Source organism: Harpegnathos saltator, unplaced genomic scaffold, assembly GCF_003227715.2.
Source record: "Harpegnathos saltator strain DR-91 unplaced genomic scaffold, Hsal_v8.6 scaffold295, whole genome shotgun sequence".
Taxonomy (NCBI): Eukaryota; Metazoa; Arthropoda; class Insecta; order Hymenoptera; family Formicidae; genus Harpegnathos; species Harpegnathos saltator.
In genome coordinates, this window is record NW_020230089.1 from 2,185,001 (window position 1) to 2,205,185 (window position 20,185).

At 49.2% G+C, this 20,185-nt stretch overlaps 1 protein-coding gene across 3 annotated transcripts in view; it reads right to left on the minus strand.

Annotated features, from left to right (window-relative positions):
- Con (leucine rich repeat protein connectin) overlaps nucleotides 1–20,185 on the minus strand; it is a 231,222-nt gene that overhangs the window by 195,536 nt on the left and 15,501 nt on the right. For 2 of the 3 annotated variants that reach the window (XM_025299893.1, XM_011150478.3), the window contains exon 2: nucleotides 482–572. The exons of the other annotated variant lie outside the window; for it this stretch is intronic. The gene's annotated coding sequence lies outside the window, so the exon portion shown is untranslated. The remainder of the gene's footprint in view (nucleotides 1–481; nucleotides 573–20,185) is intronic. 3 annotated transcript variants of the gene reach the window in all.

Sequence of the window (20,185 nt, forward strand, 5' to 3'; positions counted from 1 at the left end):
ATGAAACTCAACATTTCTCTCTTTCTCGTCATTGGGACGCCATTTCACATTCAACGTGCATCTCCCTGTGAAAGGTGCAAAGAGCGCGCGAAATGTGAAGAACTGTACCGCGTCGACGCGAGTTTTGACATTGCCTATTTGCGCGAAAACGCGCCTGCCTCTCCTTAAAAATTCATACGACGAGAGTTTCGTTCGTTATCGAGGCGCTATCAAAGATAAATGCACGCTGAGAGTCGCGCAGATTCATAAATAAAGGGATCGAAAAAGGGGATAGGGGCGAGGTACCATTCAGTTCGCCAAAACTCACGCGCCGAATTGTCGTTATCGGTTTTCGTTGCGACTCTCCGCGAGTTAGCGCATGAATTGTTGATTGTTAATTTCTGAATGAAAAGATAAAATATTCCTCCCGGCTGTGATCTCTCGCGTGTTTCAGGAGTACCAACGCTACTCTAAAATATTCAGCGTGCTCTTGCTCACTCACCGAAAAATCACCGACAATCGCGGGTCAGGACAGCCACGGATTTCAGCCTGGCCGCTGCAACAATGGACCGCGAAGAATCTCGCCGAACCCGCTGAAACAGAAAACGAGGAAAAATCGCGGATTAATAAAACCAAAAGGAAAGAGCGATCGCTCGCAGGAAGCGAGAGCAAAACCCAATCCAAAACCCGACGCGAAATAAAAGCTAAAGGTAAGATCCGAAGAGGGGTGTGGGCGTGGCTAATATAAAGCAAGAGTCGAAGCTAAAAAAGTCCGTCATGCGAACTAATTAATTAATAATTAGGAGCGGAGTTCAACCCGAAGAAATTTGCATCTCGCATCCGCGCGCCCGCTACCTCGCGGAATAATCTCGCGGCCAAACAAAAGTCTCGATAGAAAAAAAATAAAGACGAAAGAGGGGAGGAATCGGGGTGGCGCGTAAGAGGGAAAACGCCAGAAAAATAAGGCGAAGGTAGGTAGCCGGCGATCGTTTTCTCGGCAGTGCACTCGACTGCGAGTTGATTAATTAAATGCGCCAGCTATATCTCGACTGCATCACGCATAGGCGCGCGCTTACTCCTCCGCCCCTCCCTCCCTTCCCACTCTTTCACCCTTTCTGTTCTTCGTTTATGTTCAAGTCGTTTACGTGGCATTCAACTCGTATAGTGTTTACGACTGTCTCTCGCGCGCGCGCGCGCGATATATAAAATCCGATCCGCCGCATGCGTGAGCGCGCGATCGTGCGGCCGCGTTAACTAATTGTTTCCGTATTATTAGACACCGGGGGGAGGCGGGGGGGGGGGGCGCGGCCGCTCGGCGACGAAACTGCATTAATTGCCGCGAGAACGGCGCGACATTAATCCAGTCTGTTGTTCGCGGCGTTTCGAAACCCAGTCCAGTTGTTATTTCGCAGCGGAATATTGGCTCGCGCCGGAATATCAAATTACGAGCGCGAACATTAATTGGTACGGTGAATCGCGTCGTCGTTTGTGACCGCGAAAACCGGCCACTCGCGTGCTCGCTCGCGAGCTCATGAGACTCGCCGCGAATTTAGGCGGAGCGCGGGAAGCGCCGCGCCGACGAATAATTCGCCGATGCGCGCCGGCGTGTTGAATGTGAGAGCTTTATCCGCGATATTTACGAGTCGCGCTCGCGAGTCTCGTAAACTTCACCGCCACATGCGGCTTTTCGACTCCTCGAGGCTCACCACCTGTAAATATCTCGAGGTTCATCCGAGAATTTCAGACGCTCACGCAGGCAGAAGGAATTGGCCGAATTAACACGACATAATGTGGTTTGCTTGAAAGAAAGGAAATTTCCGCTTCTTGGAACCAAATTTCGTTCGGTAGTAAAGGTCGCCTACGAATTACCCCGGCTGTGAACGGATCGAACGTTGTTCGGAGGAAACGGAACGTCTGGTCGTTGAAACCAAATTGAACTGATAAGAACCAGAAATTCTTTTCTCTTCAACCGAAATGTGCCCGGCCATTATCGCGTTAATTTGATCGATCTTTTTCCCCCGTGCCGTTCGATGGGGAGTTTAATGGCGTATAAAACGCAACGCACTCGCGAAGGTAACGTCCATCAGCCCCAGCCGACGACTCGAACCGGTCGTTGGACGTTTTGGATGTGCTTAAATCGATTTAAGAGACATCGTGGACCGGCGGCGAATCGCGGCCTCGTCTCTTTCATCGTCGATCGATGATAATGCCCGGTGAAGCGCCGTGGGCGATATAATAAATCGAAAACCCACACATTGCTCTTTCTCTCTCTCTCTCTGTCTCCCTCCCTCCCTCCCTCCCTCCCTCTCTCTCTCTCTCTCTCTCTCTCTCTCTCTCTCTCTCTCTCTCTCTCTCTCTTTCTCTTTCTCTTTCTCCAGATCAGCTCTCGAAAGCTTACTCTCGTGTTTTCGTGCGTCATCTATTCACGAGTATACACACACACACACACACACACACACACACACACAACCGCAAAAGCGCTCTCGTCCGTTCTCTCAACGACGAGAACGTTTAACTGCATTCCAATAAATAACTTTTATGTGAAAAGCGCCGCGTCGTTCTCGCCAAGATTTAAGGACGATCGTAGTTTAGGTGACAGACCATCGCGCGTGTTCGCGCACGGCCCCCCCCCTGATTCGTCCCGCGACCTCCCTAATTTCTATTTCCGCGATGACGTCACGATCTCTCTGTTTCTCTCTCTTTCTCGCTATATACCCGCTCGAGCGTCCCCCGAGCGCGACGCGGAAATCGTTACGTGGGGTGACTCGCGCGTTCCGTGACAATGACCGTATTTTTTCTTTCAGTTCCTCCGCGAATTATTACGCGGCCGCCATGTCGAACAGCGACCCGGTCGCGTCAGTCGCCGCGTGTACACACGCGCGGAGAATGAATCATGCGCGGCTCAGTAGTTGACGAAATTTTGTTTTCCCATTTCCTTTTTCTTCGTGTTATTGATGCAACAAATATAATAGAAATTTTTTAATATCTGAAGTAGGGCGCAGCAATTTCGCCACCATTCGGCTTTAATCTAATCCTTTAATTCCCCTGTCATCGTATTATTCGCTGTATGTTTTTTCAGTTTGCTTTTCCGCCGTGTTCCATCACACTTCGCTTTCCGTGCTTTGTTCTTTATTTTTTCCATTTTCCTATTTTTATTTTCATTTCCAGCCCGTTGCAGCGGGAAATATTCTAACGACGCTCGGGCAGCCGTCGGAGAGGAGGAGGAGGAGGAGGAGGAGGAGGAGGAGTGAATTATTACCGTTCCATATCGCAACTATCAATTTACTAGCGCAACGGTGCTTAATGAAGTCGATGCACACATAAATATCCGTCAATACGTTAAATCGCATTAGCGAGACCATCAACTTCAAATTCGGATGTGCAGGGGAGGGCAAAGGGAGAGAGGGAGAGAGAGAGAGAGAGAGAATTGGCGGCCTTAAAACACTACAAATGCCACGCATGGCTCTTTTATCCGATTACTCCCTTCGATTGTTATCGCCCGGCATTAATTCCAATAAATTGTACACCATCGACGCTGCAAATGGTTCGTCGATATTGTCTATGGAACGAGGGGAAAATTGATTCACTGAATCGTGACGCCGGCCGTCGTCGCCGCCGCCGCCGCCGCCGCCGCCGCAGCTGCCGCTGCTTTTTCCGAACGCTCAAATAAAATTCCATTTGCAGTGAGGCCAAATAAAATCTCGATAGCAAAATAACAAAAAAATCCGCGTTGTTTAATGTAGGACTCATCCTCCGGCACCACTCGACTGCCTTCCCTCTCATCGACAAGCGCGCACACCGAATGTGCAACATGGAAAACCCGGGATTTAATGCACGAACAAATTGAGGAGAGGTGTTGAGTTTCACCTCGGAAAAAAGAATTCCTCGGGCGGGAGCTGCTGCTGTCCCGAGAAAACGCGCGATAATAATGACGACGGTTTTCGAGTCGCATCGTCGATTATCCAGAGCGACGCTAATTATTATAGACGGAGGCCCCCCCCCCTCCCTCCTGCAACGCTGCGTGTATTATTCTATTACGCGTGTCACGCGACAGGTGACTACTCGACTGCACCCTCCCGTTAAAACAGCTTACCACTGGCGAATCTCCGAGTGCCACGATACATCTCGTTAGCTCCTTAATGCACGGTAGACGCGAGCGCTCGCGCGTTATTGAGTTTAGGTTACCGCACCCTAAATCCATTGCGCGCGCCCGCTCGTGAAAGGATTTCTCTCTCCCCTATCGTCCTCTGTCTAAGTCCCTCTTCCTCTTCCTCGCTCGCTCTGTCTTTCTTGCTTGCTGTTTCGCTTGCTTTCGCTCCTATACACAGCAGGCAAGCGCGTCATTTTTGAAGCTTCTCTCGAAAGCGAGACTGTTGGAACGGAATACTTGAATACGTTGCGCAAAACAATCGGCGGATTATGGCGTGTAAGCAGTTTCGTGAAGTAGTTCTATGTAGTTCGAGTGTCGCGGATATAAGAGTGAGCACAGCTAAAATGGGAATTTGCTCTCGTCCGGGGATTAAGGTGAACGCAGGCTTTCGAAGGGAAAATATCTGGATATTTCGTGCGGTGCACTTTCCCGAAACATTCGCACGACCGCACTTTCCTTTTTACCGAGGATGTTTAGTGGCGCGCTGATTTCTTAATCAGCCCTGATAAATCGCAATTGCTACGTCCGTCGAAAGACGCTTTTATCTCGATCTAAACGACAACGTTCGTCATCGTCATTGTTATCGCCTATAATAATTCCTATTTCCGATAGCTGATTCTGCCATTTCATTAGCTGCGAGAACGCGCAGCTAAGAACAAAGGAGTGACGAAACGCGGCCATTGCGCGGAGAAAAATCTCGGTAATCTCGGTTAGTTTCGCAAGACACGGCGGAAAAGGATGAAGTGAATTCGCGTACAACCGGAAAGAAGAGAGTTCCCGCACCCGCTTGCCGGCGCGCGAAGTAACTAACGGTCCGAATCGGACGAGATCTATCGGCGAGAGGTGCGCCGAATGGTAGGAGGCGTAGAATTTTAAGCGACCTCTTAAATTTACTCGGCACCTTGCGGATAAGAGGCGAGTTATCGAGTTATCGAGTTACGCCGGCGAATAACGCTTACACCCTCCCGGAAGAGCGCTAACGGCCAAACGAAGTTTTCGGTGCTGGTAAAGCGGTGGTCGGAGGAGAGCTCGACGGGGGATGATTCATCCACCCGTCGGAAAACGTAAGTAGGCGATGATGAGCACGAGGGTGGGAAGCGGAAGAGATGGAGGCGTGTGCACGCGCGCGCGCAAGGAGGAGGATAAAGGATTCTGGAAGCCGGCGTTATTAGGGATTTCGCGGCAAATTCGCCGCGGGTAAATTCATCGTGCTAATTCGCGAGATGGAGAGAGAAAGAAAGATACTGAGAAGGGCAGGATATGGGGAAGGGGGGCAAAGGTGGCACGGGAACGAGTAATTAAGCAGCAACTGCGCGAAAAGGGGCTCTAATTGTCTTACGTCGGCGTGTGACGTTAAATCTCGCACGAGGAATGTCTTCATTACCGAAGGAAGGAAAAAGAGCGAAGTATTTTTAAGTACCGAAAGAGAAAGCCGAGGAGATCTCGTTTTGTCGTTTTGTCGTTTCTCGTGGTGGGACAAGTCGTCAAATCGGACATTCGTATCGGAAAAAAATGTTTAATCCCGAAAAATACCAGAGTATATATAAAATAAAATAAAATAAAAGAGTTATATATTTCCACTTATTCAGTATTTCATTTCTCTCTTTGATCGCGCGATTTTAGTGAGAGAAGGGAAGAGAAAGAGAGAGAGAGAGAGAGAGAGAGAGAGAGAGAGAGAGAGAGAGAGAGAGAGAGAGAAAGAGAGAGAGAGAGAGAGGAAGAGTGCCAACGAAAAGATTGCTTTAATAGGACTGCGATATCCTTTTCTCTCTCGGGAGGAAAGGAAATTCGTTTACTAAACAAAATATAATTAATGCTTGAGTATATTTGCGCTCGAGTTGCAGTAATATTAGATCATAGTTTACCGTTTATGTTGATAAACTTGTCCTATTTTCGTCACCTCTGCCGTCGCGCAAGCGAATTATTTACAGTTACTATCACAGTATTCGCGGAATTGAGAGGACATCAGCCGCGTATTATTCATGAGCGAAGAAGCTAAAATTAAGTGATTGACCCGAGTACAAAATAGTGGCCGATTTTAAATATTTATGCGAGTGGCGGCGCTTCCGAAACGTCACATTTACATAATTGACTCGATCATCGAAAGCCATGCAAACGCAACGTGAAGAGTCAGAAAATAGCATCGCTGTGCCCGGCGTTCCGTAAATAAATTATTCCTATATTACCTGAAATTCGAAAAGTCTCGCGCGACATCCCGTACTCGCAAAAATCACCAAGAGACGTTTCAATGCAGCGCGTATCACAAATCCACAAATCGAGCCTGAGGCAGGAAGAAAAATTCAGCAGAATAAACACAGAAGAATATTCAATACAAGCTAATTTTCCGCTCGCGCAATTCTACGTTCTCCGAAGAAGAAAATATCTCTCCTGGAACGGTAAAGATGGCGCCGATTCCGCAAACAAAAATACCCGTTTGCCACAACTGGAATCGGCGCTTTAACTCAAACAAAGAAGGAATCACGAGGACCCTCGACTCGACTGTGCATGAATATACGGAACGGTCTCTTCCCTCTCTCTCTCTCTCTCTCTCTCTCTCTCTCTCTCTCTCTCTCTCTCTCTCTCTCTCTCTCTCTCTCTCTCTCTCGAGTGACAGCCGGCGTCTTCGAATATTATCGCGAGTCACCGTATAATCCACGAGAGTGCTTCCCCGCGCGCGTACCTTGACTCTTCCTTTCTTCGGGTCGAATCGAGCGGAATGCAAACAACTCGAGCACCGTCATCCGGGATCGTTCCCGGCCGGGACGCTGCGCTGCGCTCCCTCCCCACGCGTGCTACTACCGCTGTTCCAACGGCAAACGACAACGGGGAACGACGAATCCTCCAAGTCGAGCCGGCTCCATTACTTCGTCATCACCGTCGTTATTACGCTGCGCTGCTCCTCTCTACCCTCGTCACGCGACAACAGTCAGACGACCCTCGGCGCGACGAGTCCTTCCGACGCACAAACACCGACCTCGTCGACCAGGCCGACCGGTCGGTCTAACGACTCGCGGCATGGCACATCCGTCTACGCACACGTCGCACGGGCACCACCACCACGTCCCGGTGTACGCGCCAACGATAAATCATCCCGATTCGTCGTCCCTCGTCAACGTCGCTCTCGCGCGCGGATCGACTCCCACCGGTTAATTGACGGCTCTCCCTCGCGAGGACAGAGACCAGCATGCGGAACTTGACTGCTCGCGACAACCTTCTTAAATGTGTGAGTGTGACGGTAAAGGACGGTGATGTGCATGTGTGTGGGTGCGCGCTTCGTAGGGTGTTTGTAACAATACAATCGGATATGTCCGTTACGCGTGATCGCGGGCGTTTAACAATGACAGAGCAGGAATTCAAGGAAAATCGTTTTTTGCCCACTAGCCGTTTTTCTCCCCTGTCAAACGGAGCAATTTTTGCCGATTTGCTCTTCTCGGGTAATCTCGAACAAAAATGGGAGACTATATACGGTCTGTTAATTTTACCATCATCTAGAGCGATAGAATTTTTAAACGAAATTATGAACGAGCTACTAGTAAAATTATTACCAGAAAATAATATTTAACCTCTTGCTCTTTATAATTAAATATAAAAAATCTCGCACAGAAAAAGCTATTTTTCATGAATACGGAAAGGAAAATCTTTAAAAATTCGCCTGATGTGAAACGTAATAAAGCGATATTAATTTTCAAGAGAAACTGCTGCTATTCAGGAAATCTTGGAGAAAATGAAAAAAGAAATGTTTTCCAACATTTAAAAATTCTTCGCTGTGGTTCTCCACTGTATTCATTTAGATGCAGCTGATGGTCTGCCTGTTTTCAAGAGAGATGAAAGAGCTACCCGCGAGTGATTTCGACTTTCGACGCGAAGGCTCCTCAATAGGTTAGAGAATGACGCCGCTGTTGAACGCAAAACCGATCGCGTATCGTTTATGGTTGATCGCGACGGTACGGACGATTATCGACCTATCCGAGTCGTCTGTCGGATTTCCCGTCGAACGTCGAAGCGTTTCCGCGTCGGGCGCGCGTGTGCTCGGTACGCGAAGCCGACGGGAACCGGCTTTGTTTCGGAAACTGATACACCGGCTTCGCGGCCAGCATGTCCCCTTTAAACCATTAACCCAAATAATTGGCGATTCGCCAGGCCAAGCGGCGCGCATTCAGGGCCTGATGTATTGCCCGAAACCACGTTAACCGTCCGGTTAAGACAATCCCACCGCAACAGCAATTCCATTAAGCACGATCGCGTAAGCGATTGCTCTCGATCGTTGACATCTTAACGCCGCGCGTCCGGCCGCGCACACGTCTCGACCCGCGGTTCGCAATTATGCGCATTTCCATTTCGCAAATCCGTCGACACGCCATACGCGCACAGAATGCAATCCGAACGAAAAGTATCTCTCTGCCCACCCCCCCCCTCTCTCTCTCTCTCTCTCTCTCTCTCTCCCTCTCGACGGACGAGAAGAAATGATAAAAAAGAAGCGTTACTTGCAATAAACTGTAGCGATTCTATCGATATCGCAGTTACCGGAGTATCTGTCCGTTATGTAATTAGCAACGTTAATTATAGTTGTCAATATCTCTGAAAATTATCAATACTCGAATTCACTTACGCGAATGTAAGTGCTCCTTTGCCACGCGCTGTATAACGTTCGTTTGCGCAAAACTCTGTTAAATAATCCCCCCCCCTTTAACATGCCCCCGTGGCCGAGAAGAGAGAGCGAAATCCGTGGACGCGCGGCTGCCCTTGTTTCACGACGCGTGTATAACGGGTGTTGCGAGCGCGAGCAGCGTGCTGCGTAATAAAATCGAAATTTGTCCCTCTCTCCCTCTCGCCGTATTTAGACAGAAAGGGTGGAATGAGGGGATACGAACGGTGTGCGCACGGTAGCGTAGGGGACGTCCGAAAGCGGTGCGGTGCATTGTCCGAGCGCAAGTCGCATGTCGGCCGCGCCGTCTGCGACTATACTTCATAGAGAGTCCGCGCACTGGTCGCATGCAAGTTTAATCTTCTGGAAGTAACGCAAATGCAGTGTGTAGTCCGCCTAGTATCTCTGTCTCTCTCTCTCTCTCTCTCTCTCTCTCCCCTCCCCTCCCCTCCCCTCTCTCCCTCTTCCTCGCTAGTCTGAATAATGCATTTATGTGCGCGGATATGCGCCGCGAGGATTCGTAGCCGCCCGTTGGAGCGTGTCGGAGTGCCACACGCGCGATGTACCGCCGTATTTCGAGGACTGCCCGTTAAGTTTCCGTCCCGCGGGCGTGATTGCGATATTTACATCTTGCGCGAGACGCGACACGTTAATGTCCCAGAAAGAGATACCGACTCCACGACGCGGTTCCACGCGACCGCCACCCACATTTTCGCGCCGCGAGCTTCCGCCATGAGGAGGGATATCGATTAGCCGTTCCGGCGGAGCTCGTTTACACGGCCCGTCTCGAGTGCTGCCCATGCATGCATTTTTGGCGGAAAGGGAAACGGAAAGGATTGCCGGATTCCTACAACCAAGTATAGAAGACGGCTAATCTGTCGGAAGTGACGAGACGGACATTTTCCGCGCCGGGCGTGATTCTTTTCGTCTCGCTCTGGCGAGCGAGCGTCAGCGATATGCGCGTACAATTTCCGTCGCTAATACAGTTATCAATATTCTCCATCAACATTACAGCTGTCAATGTCTACTCATCGATATAGTTGTCGATGTCAATATCGGCGCGACGATCTAAAACGATTTCCTCCCGTCAACTGCACTTCCCCGCGAGAAAAATAGATTATCCGCCGCGTTCGCCGACGTTTTCAGAAATATTACGACAGAACGCCGCGGACTCCACCGCCGTTCAACTGTACACCTCCCCCTGCTGCTCTACTCCCCTCTTAAACGCCGACCCTCCGCAGAGGAACTTGCCGAGGGTAATTTGGTGGGTAAGGTTCTAGTGCCGCGCATGATTCCAATATTTGCATCGTACTATACGAGCTTCCCGGTATTGTAAGTCAATCTCGTCGAGAGTTCAATCTATCTTACGCGAGCACGACGATCGATGTCTGGAAATCAGAATTCTACGAAGCTCCTCGCGCGCGCGCGCGCGCGCGCTTCGAGAGGCCCCGTGATCAAACAGCCGCAAGATTAAACTTGTATCGTGATTTAACTATCTATTACGTGATACCGCTTGTGACGGCAAATTGCATCGATTCTTGCTCGAGACGTGCACTCGCGACGGCGTGGTCGTTATTATCGCGATAGCGAGGACGACGGAACGATAACGACAGCGGCGGCTAATTTCTCCGTCGATTCTCGCGAAAGACTTCGAGCGAGCATCATAAATTCCGCCGGGCGGCCGCGCGCCAGCGGAATATTTTGCATCCTGCATCGAATTTACATGTCGCTCTGACTTTCGGAGGAGGTAGAGATGAAGGGGAGCGGCAGGCGAAGCGACGGTGGCGGGAAAAAAAAAATGCGGACGAGTTAACAATTTGGAATAATTAATTGAGTTTAATTCAAATTTAATTCAATTCCTTTTTAACACCGCGCCCCTGTGCGCGAATGTATTTAAAACCAATTAAATTTAGTCGAAATTTAATGTACATTTCGCGGAATATGTGCATGCCGAGAACGCGATGATTACATCTCGACGTTGCACCGCCGCCGCCGTCGCCGCCGTCGCCGCCGCCGCCGCCGCCGCCGCCGCCGCCTCTCGTCGCGCACACACGGGTTTTCGTATTTACATTTCCCCCCTTACATACATGCGAGTGCATTAACCCACACTACATGAATTATGAGAGCACTATCTCTTCACCGGGGCGACCGCAAATTAGTTTCAATTACCACCGGAGAACCGGCTTTGATATGATAACAACCAAAGCGAGTCATTGCGCGATACTTTCGTGCGCATCGGGGAAAACCGAAACGGGCCGAGCGTGTGTATTTTTTTTCGGAACGCTTCATATTTTGCGTAATTAATGCGTCGTTTACAATAACTCATTCACTCGCTCGCACGCTCGCTCGCTCGACGAAAAATCACGAGAACGCGCGATTGCGCGAGAGCGGTAATTACATCGGTGCGGCTCGTAAAAAGCGACACGGAATGTAAAGCATAGAACGAAACATAAATAACAGATTGCAATGAAATAATAATGGTAATAACGGTAACAATAATAATAAATACATGAATTTGAGCCGAATTGCAAAGTCGCCCATTTTTACAATCGCCGAGCTCACTCTGCGCTCCGCGTCTCCGCCCCCTTCTCCGAGCATTATTATCGACCTCCCTCCCTCAGTGTAATCCACCCCTCGGAATAATCGGCCGCGATCTAGATGGCCGAGACGCGAAACTAACGGAACGAATCAATTTTCGCTCGCGTCAGTTTATATACACCGTGGAAGAATTCGAGACGGCCCGGGGGATCAACGTAACGAGTACGGTGAATGAGCGGCCGTATCCCTCGGCTCTCTCACGCTGTCGTAACGTCTTAATTCCCGTTAAACGTGTTCAATGTACGGCGAACACCAAAGGAGCGGAACAACGACGCCGCGGAGCGAGAGAAGCGTAGCGAATCGTGCGTCGTTCCTTGTTCCGCAAGCTGCTCGGAACACCGCGAGCGGAACGTTCAAGGGCGCGCGCGCGCCTTGTGCAACGACTTCGCGCGGATGGAAAACTGATCGGAAAAAGCTAGCTTTTCCCTTGAACCTGTTGTTAGGAACTCGCGAAACTTTGATTTTCGAAGCCTGATTTTCTACTGTATTTTGCTAATAGCGGCGAAACAGCACGCGTCATGTTCAATCAAGGTACCGTAATATCCACCACGTTCCCTGCTACTTTCCTAGTAATTAACTAAACTCGCGACTGTGAAATGACTCGCTTTCACAGTCAGCTGAAATTATCGACAAACCGGTGCGGTCTCGCAAAGCCCGAATAACGGATTAATGTATGACGTTTCTTTTTTTTATTCGATTGGGGAATTGAAATTCTCGCGAGTGATTGAGTCGGCCTTGAGTCCTACGGCTTTCGCCACCGCAAAATTATTTTATCCGTATATTTTACTCTTGAATTCAAGCTCCGGCAAAATTATGATGGAATTTAATTTTCAAGAAAAATTGATACTTTTCCTCAATTCTTTTGCAAAGTCACATCTTCTTTCATCTTACCCACGTGTGTAAAATGCATTAAATTATAATTGGTCTCGACAAATATCCATATCGACGAGGATATATTTATTTGGAATTACGTCGGGAAAGAGCAGAAGAATGAGAGAGAGAGAGAGAGAGAGAAAGAGAGAGGTGCGTATTTGAATATTTTCCTAAACGAAGCCTCGCTAATTCAGATTTCGTTCGCCTAGTCACTGTCGCCGTCGTCGTCGGCAGTGCTTCTCTCCCCCTCCCTCTCTCTCTCTCTCTCTCATGCTCTCTCCCTCTTTCTCTCAGCCTCTCGAGTCGATGCAAGCTGCATTATTCAGAAGTATCAACGCCGTTGGTCGGCCTCGAGCGGTGCGAGGCGGGGCAAATTACGCGCGATTCGTTAGCAGAAAGATCGGCCAGGCCGGTAATTTATAACGGTACGGGGCCACTCCGTTGCTACCGGTTGCGCCATTTATCGCGCGATGCTTAACACGATTTTCGCGTGTACGGCCTGCTTAATATATTCGCGCGATCTGTGTTCTACAATGCCGAAATATCGCGCGGTTGCGCGTGTCAAGCGGTCGACGATTTATGGACTACGGGACTTCTCGCGCGACCCTCGAATACGTTTGCTTCGAGTGCCTGTCTCCCTCCCTCCTCCCCTTCTCTCTCACACTGCCATTCTCTCTCATTCGCCCTGTGTGACCCGCCAAAATTTTTTGCCTTATTTTTGCATGCGACGGCAGAAAAGCCTCTCGCGCCTTTCATTCCCCTTCGTTTCTTCTCTCACCGGTATATTTCTTGTATATAATTCCAAAATGAGAATCGCGCGCTTATCTTGGAGAATCAATAATGGCGCGATCGGTCGCGCGCACTTGGTCAGACCAAGTAACGGTCTGTCCGAGGGGCGAAGTTGGGGCGAAGTTACTCGCGGGGATTTCCACGTAGATCCGGTATTCTATCGGAGGCGATTGCGCGCGAAGTTGCGACTCGGTCGCTACGCTGAATTTCTCTCGCGCTACGCTACCCGAGAGATCGATCGCCACCACTCTCTCTCTCTCTCTCTCTCTCTCTCTCCCCCTTCCCGCTCTCCTCTCTCTCGTCGCAGTATCGCCGGACCTCTCCGCGAAATTACCTAACTCGGCTACATCGGATTACCCGGCCGAATTCCGAAACTTACGTCCGAAATCGAATATGTAAGTCCGCGCTCGCGATTTCGTAACTTCGAATTAACATTAATTAATACCTTGAATGTTTACCCTTCGGATTATCGGCGTCCCCGTCCCGAGGGAGAGCAGCGGGATGTAATAACAATAATAACGACGACGATGATAATAATAACAATAATATCGACAACGCGAATAAAATGTGCGCGTCGGTCGCGAATACGAGAGCGACTCCGCGAAAATCGAGACTCATACTCATGTGAATCAATCAGGAATAAAATCGGGGACGAAGCGATGTGACTCTCGGAACTATTGTTATCAATCAAAATAACCGCTACGCGGCGGACCATTTCCTTCGGCCCCGAATGTTATTACCCGAAATTGTCAACTTCGGCCGCGTTATGCACAATCTTGGCTACGAAGAAGCGCAGTACGGTGATAACAATAATGACAACAATGTCGACTTTGTGAATGAAATTACGCGCTCATCTCCCGGGGAACAGAGAGAGATTACACGAGAGAGAGAGAGAGAGAGAGAGAGAGAGAGAGAGAGAGAGAAAGTGCAACACTCCTCGTCGTGTTAATCAATTGCGGAGAAACAAAAGCCTGCACAAGAAACAACACGTGCTCACAGCGAAGCCCCGTTGATGTTATCCCCGCAACCTACGGCCGCGAGATCGGCGCCATGTTATTGCGAAATTATCAACTTTCGGCCGCATGTTGCACAATCCCGGGCGGATTAGAAACGCTTACAGACGTTCATTAAAATCCGATCCGCTCCCTCGTCCGTTCCAGCCGACTGCGCAGGCCGCGCTCCGCGATGCGATACGAGAGCTTTAATCCTCGATGATACAGATTTATAAATCCCCCTGCCCCCGTTTATTCTCCCTTCCCCGTGCTCCCCTCGAGAGAGCACGAAAGGAGAATGAGAGAGAAGAGAGAGAGAGGGAGAGAGAGAGAGAGAGAAAGAGAGGAGAGAGAGAGAGAGAGAGAGAGACAGAGAGAGAGAGAGCGAGAGAGAGAGAGAGAGAGAGAGAGAGAGAGAGAGAGAGAGAGAGAGAGAGAGCGAGAGTTTCGCAACTCTCGCTCGTATTTCCAATTCGCTCCTCTCTCCGCTGAAAGCAGAGCCCACTCGCCATCGGAGTACGCGCGAGTGAGTACGACAACTTTTCCTCGGCATCCTCTCACGAGACGCGCTTTCTTCCGCCCCGCACGCGACAAAAGACACCCGACGACGATTCCCCCATCGGCGGCGGCGGCGGCGGCGGCGGCGGCGACGGCGGCTCGAGTTTATTTCGAGTGAAATAACACGCGGTCGGGCCGGCCATCGATCGCTTTTTCGCTCGAGCGGAGTTGCCTCCGACAAATTTCTCCGACGTTACTTTTCCCGTCGACGGCGACCCGCAGCTTAACGTCACGCTCCACTCGCCGAGCCGATCAATTAGCGGCGGATTGAAGTAATGCCGGATAGAAAGGAGTCTCCGAGGTTCACCGTGAATATGTAAGCCGGCTGTATCACTCTCGCGATACTTTTTTTTTTTTCAGAACATCGCAAATTCGCGAAAGTACGGGCGGCGGGGCAGTGGGGAGTGGAGTATCCTTCGGTGAAGAGCAGCGCAATTGATTTCGCCACGCCGCTCTAAAAAAGAGTCCACATGTAAGAGGCAGAGAGCAGCCCGGGAACACCCGTGTACACAAATTGAATCAGCGGGCAGCGGGCCGCTTAATTAGCGACGAATTGAATTAATGTGGCGATCGCTCTCGCGAATGTAAGGCCTCAATGGTGCTCGAATGAAACATTCAGTCGACCGAAATGGGACTCGGCTCGATGAACCAGTTTAGGTGGAAGGAAGGGTCAAGGGGGAAAAAGAAGAGTAATCGAGGAAGAGAGTAGACGGAGGGACAGAGAAAGAGAGAGAGAGAGAGAGAGGGGGGGGCAGGAAGGAAAAAGAGACCGTATATCGAGAAAGAGAGACGGAGAACCGGAGGAGAGAGAGAGAGAGAGAGAGAGTGAGAGGGAGAGAGAGAAAGAGAGCTCGTAACAGTATTACAAAAGTCAAGTAGCCGCGAGCGCTACTCGTGGTCCACTGCTCGGGACCATTGTTGCGCCAACACAGATGTCAAAAGGAGAAGCCGAGCGGCGGCCATATGGTCGGCCCCGTGGCCGAATTCACCCCGTCGAGTGTCATCCACGTCGAGCGGCCTCGAGCTTATCTTATGGTCCTTCTGGTCCGCGATGCGGCGCGCGCTTAATCATCGATCGCGAGCGTCACGTTAAAGGAGGACACGTTAGATCGTCGGGTGAAATACGGTTACGCGGTTCCACGACATTTCGCTCGCTCGAGCTTTCTCCCTTTGCCTCCGTCTTTGTCCGTTTAGTTGTCGCTGCACAAAAATACACAGAATCACGGATCAACACTGTTAGGGCGAAGGGGGTCGCGCGTTACTTCCGGATCGTTTATCGCATCTGGATATTTCCGCATTTTTTCCCACCCTCCGCGTAATAAGATGTGGGTCATTAGTTGTGATTCCGTTGTTCGCGCGTTAGGCGATATGTGAATGATAATTAAGCTTGGTTATAACTGCTAATAGCGAGATAGGACGTACCGATGCTTCGAAGAAACGATGAATACTCGGTGCAATTAATAATTCGCAGAATTCAGTCGCGGGGAAATTCGCGTTATTCCAGGTGCGATTTCAATCTTCCTGTGATTGAAATGAAGGAGAGACGCGAAACGTCGGTTGAGCGGAGTGCGCAACCGTGCGTGAATTATTCCTAGCGATCAATTATTCCCGTCAAATGTCATTCTATTACGACAAGCGTCCTGCAAATGATCATGCAGCAGCATTCAGCCGCGGATCATTTATTACTTCGAGTTAATATTAACTTTTACAAATCAAAATTAATCAAATTTAAAGTGATCATTAAATCGAGCGAGATAGTTTGCGAAACGCTCCTCGCGACTAATCATAGCCAGGTCGAATAGCATTCCGCGCACCGCACATTCAACCCTCATCATTTAATATGAACTTTTATTCTAACGAAACTGCGGAGGCAGCAGTTCGCTGCACCTTCGCTGCACGCGGGGATTTGCGAGAATATGAACAGTTGAAAAAAAAAAAAAAGCGTAGCGTACCGAGCGCGGCAGCGCAAAGCGAAAATCGCCAAGTGAAATGGTCCTACTATCACATTGTAATCTACCTAATTAGGCCGGAACGAGAAGTAACAGCTTCGACAGAGATCCCCTCCCTCCCTCCCTCCCTCCCTCCTTCCCCCCTCCCTCGCGGGGGATCCCGCGACGTAACAGATATCGCTTATCGCCCGCGGCGAGCTGAACGCAGTTTTCCAGCGAGACTCGACCGAGGTTGTTCAAACTCGGCGAAGGCGGGTCTTCGCGACGAGGAACAAAAACGAGGATAATCATCGAAACTCCGTAAAGGAACGGATGCTGCGAGAGACGCGAGGTGAGAGAGACGAGACGAGACGAGGCGAGGCGGAGGGAAAACCGCTAAAGGCGCTAAGGAAGACGGAGAGTTGACTTTGAGAGTCGCGCGTGTATATATATATACAGGGTGTCCCGCAATTTCAAGTTGCGCCAGTCGCTCGAGCGTTGGTTTATGTCGTACCGTTACCGTTACCGTCGTCGTACCATCACCGTACCGTACCGTAGCGCACTGTACCGTGCGATGCGGTCGCGCACAAATAGAAACGTGTAAATGCTGCCGAGATGAAATCCGCGACAAAGGACTCGCGGATTCCTTCCGGGTACCGAAAAACAAGACGGGAAAGTTTGTTCGGCGCGGTTCATAAGGATTTTCCCCCTCCCCCCGGAGCCCGGCTACGAGCGGGTGATGAGCGACGGCGTAATGAACTTATGGGATCGTAACAATGCGAGATGTATCAAAGAGCGACGCAATTAGCGTGCCGCCGCGAACGAAAGTTGTATCTTTAATTAACGCTCGTGCTCGTTAGCGGCGCGGCACGAGGTATATCGTTAAGAATATTAATAATATTTAGGTTAATTTGTGCATCAACGTGGAGAGAAAAATATTGTGATAGCGTGTCTGTCCGATATTCTAGTAAATAATTACAAACAAGCAACGGTGCGGTCAGTGGATCGAGTTGTAATGAAAATTACGCGTAATCCCGACGCACGCAAATAAATTGTTTTCGACGCAACACTCAAAATTGGTCGCGACTTCGCTAACGATACTAATCATCGTATAATTACCGCGCACAAATGAAAAGTATTAAAATAATAATATTAAAGTAATTATCATTGTTACTCATTAGCGACAATAAACCCATTGTAACGATAATTGCACCAAATAGGATGCCATCCTCCCTCTTCTCTCATATAATCCTATTTATTCGTGTTTATCCCTTATCCCCCTCCCACCCCCTGTATATGCCTTTATTAATTTTATTTCCGATTTTTTCATAAAATCGCTTTCATGCATTCTCTTTATGCACTTTCAACGCTCTATTTATCGCGATGATACGAATTCGAAATATTGTTCGATATCAAACGAACGCCGCGTCGCTTATAACGGCGATTAAACGATTAGCGTTTTTACGGTTTTCACGCGATTTTGCGCGAGAATGCGCGCACGTTCAAAGAGTGTCGCAAGCGCATGGAATTCGTTCGCAGCGAATTAGCAAAATCGTGCTTCTCACGTGATATGCATAATTCGCCGCGTTGCATGACGAGGGTGAATCGACTGTTTCCATTAGAGGCGTCGTATCGGATGCGCATGGCAATAAATAACGGGCGTACACGTGCATCGAAGGAATCTCGCGTGCTCGCTCACTTTGTCTCTCTCTCCCTCCCTCCCTCTCTCTCTCTCTCTCTCTCTCTCTCTCTCTCTCTCTCTCTCTCTCTCTCTCTCTCTCTCGTTCCCTTTCGTTTTCCGACCTAAGTTGATTAAAATTTTCTTGTGAAATTTATAATTCGTGATTTCGATGCAAATGAAGTTCTTCTTTCTCCCTCTACGAACGCTCGGAGTAAGCTCTTCACCACCCTCCCGAGTTACTTACGTTTGAGAAATATGCGACGGTGATGCATACGGAGAAAGAGAGAATGGGAGAGAATGAGAGAGGGCAGAGGGAGAGACACCGGAGTGCGCGCGCAGAAAACATCGTTGTGTTTCCGCGTCACGAGACTCGGTCGGGCAAAAGTCGCGCGTTTCCACGGCAAACACGCATAACATATCGTCTTCATCCGTTTTATCGCGTGTGCTCCTCTCGCGGAAAAGCGTCGCTCCTTGTCCCCGTGCTCGCGAGCGAAGCCGGAACAAAGTTACTCGCGGCAGTAGAGGGAGAGAGAGGGAGATAATGCGGGACGAAAAGAGAGGCGGAAATATTTCTACGTAACGTTCAAACGTCGTAACTTAACTCGCAGCAGGTACCGTGAATTTTGCTAAAGCTTTTGTTAAGCTTCGTGTTATAGGATCGCATATATTTTGTTGAAAAAATGTTCTCATGCGAGAGAGACTACGAAGGAACGCGAAAGAAACTACCTGAGAGACTAACTTCTCGGATTTTTAGGTAGAAAAATATTCTTCGAGAACACTCCGTACTAATGAAATTCCTCCAAGTATACCGGACGATCCATATACACGCAAAATATAAAAGACCGCCCATTAAATAATCATAGATTGATTAAAAGGAATCAATCTCGTGTCTAATCCGCAGACATTTGTAAAATTAATTGTCATCAAGCAATAATCGATTTTCCACCGACAATATCTCCTCTTTTTATCTCGAATCTATCAATCTACCCGCGCGTTTAAAGATAAGAATAAATTTATGTCGAAAAGCGAGAAGTGCGCTGGCGCGCGGGAGAGAAAGAGAAGGTGAGACGGGGGGAGCGGGACGTTTTAAGAATCTCTCTTTCCGCATAAATAGCGGGATATCGCTTAGCGGTAGGCATTAGGCGAATCAGCTCGCGGGAGAGTTCGAAGTTGCGCGTTTCCATATTCCTGCCGTAAAGTTTGCGTGGGGTCGGGTGGATCCCGCTCCGTCGGGGGATCCCGTCGCGAGCTGCGCGCGGGATATTTGCCTACCAACCTACCTACCTACCTACCAGGCCGAAACTGTTCCTGTCATGCCACGCGGCGAAATGCGTTTTCTATCGGCGGAATTTTTCTTCATCTCGACTCGCCGCGAACCGCAAAGAAACTTCGCTCGCTCGCGAACCTCGAATTTAATCTCGTGGCGAAATTACCGAGCGACGTATCGTTAATACTTTACGGACGTTGCCTGAAAAGACAGATACGTTCTTCGGCAGGAAGAAAATGCATTTGCTGCGTTCCTTGAAATTTTTATGACAACAGTAATGAAAAATGTCGATGGGCAGGATAAGGGGGGAGGAGGGGGGGGGGAGAAAGGGAAGAGAAATTTCGATTTTCCGTCAAACGAAATTCTCTTCGCGCCGCGAGTGACGTTAAACCAGCTTATTTTCGAAAAACCGCATGACGAAATATATTTTTTGAGAAAAAATCCGCTACGTTGCGCGTATCTCTCGTCTACGCTAAGCTTTCTTTTTCGTTGTTACTAACATTCTAATTGTAAGCAATCTCACGTCGGCAGAGCAAACAATATTCTCTACAAAATATCTGCGGCTCCGAATGTAAAACAAAGAAAATTTCGAGAGAAGAAAAAAGGAGGAGAAAAGAGAAACTGACAAGATAACAAATGGAGAAAAATTCCAACGATACTCAATTGTTGCCCGCCTTTCTTTTTCTTCCTCTTTCTCTCTTTATTATTACCATCTAATCTAAGTC